At 41.5% G+C, this 5,848-nt stretch overlaps 1 long non-coding RNA gene across 1 annotated transcript; it reads left to right on the forward strand.

The window, feature by feature from the left end:
* The first annotated feature begins 267 nt into the window (after nt 1-267).
* LOC117550985 lies at nt 268-1,951 on the forward strand. The gene is made up of 3 exons (XR_004569727.1): nt 268-304; nt 1,098-1,130; nt 1,231-1,951. It is a non-coding gene; the product is annotated as an uncharacterized LOC117550985 (long non-coding RNA).
* Nucleotides 1,952-5,848: the final 3,897 nt, after the last annotated feature.

Consider the following 5,848-nt stretch of genomic DNA (forward strand, 5'->3'; position numbering starts at 1 on the left):
TTCCATAGGCGCGTTCACACCGGAGTACTTTTCCCGTTTAGTTCCGTTAGTACCCCTTATTTTGCACCAAAAAGAGTACTTAGTGCCGGGAACTTTTACCCCCATTTTTAGTGCCTGCTAGAGAGGTGGTACTATCCTGGTCAGAGCCCTAGAGAGATAAGAGTTACGACACTCCCATAGACCTCCGTTGTAAAAAATGGCGGCGCCTACTTCCGGGGTATGGACATCGAAATAGTTCAAAATATTGTCATTTGGGCGTTGGACCTCATTCACTTACATTACGGCGCGTCGATTAGTTCCAGAGGTAAGTCGCTGAAATATCGAACTCTTTTGAATTGTCAACTGTCTATATTGTATCAGAGGCCCTTTATGATGCTTATACTGGTCTTCATTTGTATATGCACAGCGTAATTATCTATATTTTATCTTGGTTGTTACAACCAATTTAGCTAGCATTGCCTGATAGTTAGCTAGCGCGACTTCGTCAGCTTTGAAGGTAAGATTTCAGTAATGATGAGCAGCTTATATATCAATGATGCTGGGTAACTAACAAGCAGGATTTAGATTGATTATGTGTTTTTATTGTTATTTTGGTTTTTATCCGCTGAACCTGATCGTGTCAGCCATCCTTAGTCGGCTTTTTCTGTATGATATGACTTAACTGCTAGCACTAGTAGAAATGAGGTGGCGTTTGTGATAAATATTTCATTTAATATTTCATTGAATTTTGGGATATACTAACATTTGATTATGTGACATGTTGACTGTACTTTGATTTTTTTGGTACTGTTCCGTGTTAACTCATCTGTACTGTACAACTAGCCTAGCGCTACTTTTTAATGCTTGATGGCATGCTAGGATAGATTCCTTTGTATTGTAATATACACACTAGTTTAATGATTGTTCTTCAAAGGTATTATTCAGTCTTAAACAAATAATAGCCTACTGAATAGGCTACTCTACAGCAGTGAATGAAGGATGAGCCTTTTAGGCTCATCCTTCCTTCATCCTTCATTCCTTCATGCATCCAAAATGTTTATTTTTAACAAAATAAACACTTAAAAAAAATAATTAGCACTTTTTTTTTTGACCCACAGTGACAGCGCGCAGAGCATATTGGAACTCTACAGGTGTTGGGACAGAGTTCCTCAGACGAATGGACGAAAATGTGTTCAGGCAGTCTTGAGTGAAGCGGCTTGTGAGAACACATTTGTGCACTTGTCTCAACAGGTCATGCTGGACCTCCAGGATTGTTGTTGTGGCCATCACCAGTCCTGTCTGGACTGGTTTCCAGCTGCCCTTGGGACCGATCTTCAGGCCCCGAAACAGATGAATGGAGTCCCGGAGGAAGCTGATGGCCTTATCATACTCCTCCATCTTGAAATGACTTAGGGCAGTAACAGTGTTGCGTGACGACATGAGCTCAAACTTGTTGGTGTCCAATGTTCAGTCACTGTATTGGTAAGTAACCATTTGTTTTGGCCAAAATGTGTTATTCACACTCCTGACTCCAGTTTGATGTGCTGCATTCTCCTCTGAGTGGTCCTGATTTCAGGCAGAGGTCATGGCTTGGAAGGTTTTATATTCTGTAGTGTCTCAACAGAACCTAATATGAATTGCTTTATTGTCTCGTCGCTGGATCACCTCCCCCTGGCAAAGTGGCCTCGTTATTGTTGACAAACCTGTTTTTGTTGCTGGTTCAACAGTAGCTTCTGTAAATAGTTTTGTAAATAGTTTGAATATTTATCATAGTAATCACTTTTAGTCTCCCACTCTCAATTTAATTTATCGTTTCTTTGCCCCACCATATATTTTGTTGTCCAAGGGCACTAATTTGGTCTGTGTTGAAGATTGTTTTACACTTTAGATCAGGGGTCTTCAACTAAAATTCAACGAGGTCCAGTTAGAGAAAATGTCCCCATGCAAAGGTCCGGAACATCAAAATGTCTAACTTGCTTTATGAATTAGTGTGATATATATTGAAGTGACCTGTAGCTTTATCAACGTCTGCATGTAATCAACAGCTGACTGCCAATCAAATAAAGAAAATACAATTCAAAAACAACAATATTTATTGTCAATTAACATTGAACTCTACAGATATACAGTAAATACTGTGGATATGTGTAATGTTCCTCTCGGGCTGCATTTAACAATAAAATAGAGAAAATAAATAAAATAGCTTTTGAAAATGTGTGCATCTTAAAAGTGCTTAATTTTAGATAAATAAAATTGTAGCAGCAGCTTGAGTTTCCCTTTTTCTTTGTTAACCGTTTCACATCATGACTTAACAGTTTCAGCCGATTATAGAACAATATCAGTCTTTACACATCATAACAATTGAACAGTTTTAAAGTTTATCTTTCTTTCCCTCTTATATTGCAGTCCCTCACTCGCTTTTTTAAAATTCAGTGCGAGAATTGAGCTGGAGCTTGTCCTGCCAGGAGTTTGTAAATCTGGGTTGAAATGGTGTCAGGGTCATTCTCACACACATGCAGGTGCTCATTGGTTTCAGTGATGCGAACACAGGTATGGTGAAAAAAGAGAGAACTATTCGAAGCAGGAAAAAAACAGCGTAATATACCATCTGACAAAGGCCTGTGCTATAATGCTTCAATTAACTGCTATTCTTTATAATATACTCAATAGGAGACAGAGATGTTAAGTTAAAAATCAAGGGTTTTTATTATTATTTACAGCAGGGGTGGGGAACCTTTTTCCTTTAAATTTTTACAACATCCTCCGAGGGTCGTACAAATTATTGAACTCAACCTCTGCTTAAAAAAACTAAAATCACAGCCCATTCATTTGGCCTTTCTTTCATGCTGTGCAAAGAAAAAGCAACCTCTTAATCCAGATATCTCACCATGACTCACGTATGCAGGCATGTGCACGGTGTGGCGTGACCACCAAAACAGAAAGATATGGACACAAGATGTGTGCAAATGTATTTAGTATCCTATCCATGTGAACATGATTTAAGTGGGGGGGGACCAAACCTCCTCCAGGGGGGTCCGGGCATGCTCCCCCGGGAAGATTTTTTTTAAATATTGAAGTTAAAAGCATCAATCTGGTGCACTTTGAGAGCAACATTAAGATATCTATGGATACATCTCTCAACACCCATATGAAACAGAACTGTAAGCATATTTTTTCTTTTTGGATATTTTTACAAATCACTCCCCTTTTAAACTCTATTCTTGTTATTTTTAACAACTTTTTTGTTACTGTCATATAGTATTTTATACCTGTTTTTCATTTAGTCTAATTAATAACTATAATGATCATATCAAGGTGTGCCTTAACCTCACTGAGCTGAGGTTATTTGAGCCTCTCAGGAGAGAGCTCTCTTCCACCTGCAGAAAAGCTCTTTAAATTCGTTAGCATAGCTAGCTAACCAGATGCTAATAACAACAGATCGCCACTGTGCTTACAACTAAAGACACAGCCACGCAAACACTGCGGCATGTGTACGGCTCCTTATGGGTATTGCAATATTTGAAGAGCTGGAGCGGCGTTCCGGTGCTCTCTGTCAGCACTCCTTTCAGACGAGGAACCTGTCCTTGGACAGGAAAAACAGGTACTCGCTTGTTTAATTATTTTTGCGGTCTAGATTTATTCTTCTTTTTTGAAGTGAGAAGTTGTCCGTCAGTCGGACTGACGGACGGACTCCCCCCCCCCACCCCCAAAACGAAAACTCTTCGGTTCTCCACGTATTACACAAGTCAACCAAATCAGCGTTAAAAAAGCGGGAGGAGCCGAAAAAACCCCTATTAATGTATTGATTATAGCTCCGGGTCCGTATAGGTCGGCGTCTGGGTCCGGACCGCGGTCCGCCTGTTGCCGACCCCTGCTTTAGATTAATCAAAATTGTGTTTTTTGGCTGAATTAATCTTTTTCTGTTGAACCCTAACCCTCTTTGTTCTCCTTCTCATTCATTTTACTTTGTTTTGTTCTAACACACATCCCACATCACATCCCTTTTTCCATACACTGTTCTTAATACTTGTTCACACATTTGTTCGTCCCTTTTACTTTGTTCTTCCTGTTGTTCTTGTTCAAACACATATATCAATTGTTCATCCACTTTTGTGGTAAAATGATATTCATAGTCTTAACATGATCATGCTACCCATGCTAACATGAACACAAACGTTTCCCTCCAAAAATGTAAAACGTATCTAAGTAATAGGCTACCAAGCTTTCCGTTGTCACCCTGCCTCTCCAAATACAAAACTGTCAATAAAAAGTATGCAATAATGCAATTACAGCTGAAAAAGTACTTGGGTGTGTGTGTTTTTTTTATATATATATTTACCATTCAATAACGCAATCGCTGCTGTCTGTCTGTCCCATAGAAGAACATGACAGCGCAGCGCAACTATACTACGGACGTGACTGCCCTGGCAGTGACAGCAACATAGCCTGCTTGTGCTGCCACACTTTCCCCTCAAAATATCGTTAAATAACTAAACTTATAAATAGTGCCAATCCATACAAAGTGTAACCACATCATGTAAATATGAAAGCAATCTTTAAAAAATAACAGCGTTGGTTTAATCTATGACTATTTTGACCATGTTTGTGCTGTTTTTGCCATAGAGAAGCATTGCAACGGAAGTGCGTTTTGAACTATCCCGGCATACATAAACCACGTGACCGGCTGGCGGCGACATCAAAGAGTGTCGTAACTCTTATCTCTCTAGGGCTCTGATCCTGGTACCAAAAAAGTACCAATTTCTATTGGCTGGGCGAATTGCAAACCACGCCCCGTAAAACTCAACACAAAAAAAAACTTGGGAGCGGTGGAGTGATGAGGAGGTGTCGGCGTTCTGGCGATTTACTCGGAAGGCTTCAGTAGAAGATGCTGGGAGTCCCAGCAGCTTCTACTGAAGCCAGTCCCCAACTCCGGGGACTTCGGGTGGCATGCCGTGAAGTTGTTTGCAGTCTGCCAGTAAACCCAAAGCAGAAGAAGAAGAAGTGACGTCAGCGGCTCATTTGCGCAATCTTCCCTCAGGGAATTTATTCCGGTGTGAACGCGATTGGTACTAACGGCCCGTCCACACAGCGGCGTACGTTGAAGCTTCCAACGCTTCTGCCCATTCACTTTGAATGGGGTGACGTCACTTTTAGCCGAACTGCATTTTGGGAAGCGACGTGGAGCGTTGCATGGCGTTGCTGGCTTCAAAAGTTGAGCAACTTTTGACGCCTCAACGGAGGCGTCAGCCAATGAAATCCCGTTTATGCAAATCTGCCAGTACAAGCGCTAGCCAATCAAACCGCGTGTATGCTGGGAGAGACTACGCAGGTCATTTCCTCATATTCCAAAAAATGGAGGGTAAATTCATTATAGCGGTAGTGAATCACCCGGTGCTGTATGATCAGTCTCTGTTCATCTACCGGGATACAAACCGGAGGAGCGAGGCATGGAGGGAGGTGGCAGAGACAGTGGATGAAACTGATAGGTTTTCGCCTGTTTGGGGATTTTATATCCAGTTTACCTGGTTTTGACATTGCTATTGCTTTATTGCCCTGGGGTACTAAGTGCCGGGGCACTAAGTACGGCAAAGTACTCGGAGCGTCCACACAGCAGCGTGCGTTGATGCTTGGAGGTGGGCGTATCTGAAGCTTGGGGATTTTTTGCGAGCAACACGACCAACAACCAATCACATGAATCTCCTGCCCCCGACATACAAAGCAATAGCAATGTTAAAACGAAGTAAACTGGATATAAAATCCCCAAATAGGCGAAAACCTACCAGATTCACCCACTGTCTCTGCCACCTCCCTCCATGCCTCGCTCCTCCGGTTTGTATCCCGGTAGATCAACAGAGACTGATCATACAGC

This window comes from Gymnodraco acuticeps, unplaced genomic scaffold, assembly GCF_902827175.1.
Source record: "Gymnodraco acuticeps unplaced genomic scaffold, fGymAcu1.1, whole genome shotgun sequence".
Classification (NCBI taxonomy): Eukaryota; Metazoa; Chordata; class Actinopteri; order Perciformes; family Bathydraconidae; genus Gymnodraco; species Gymnodraco acuticeps.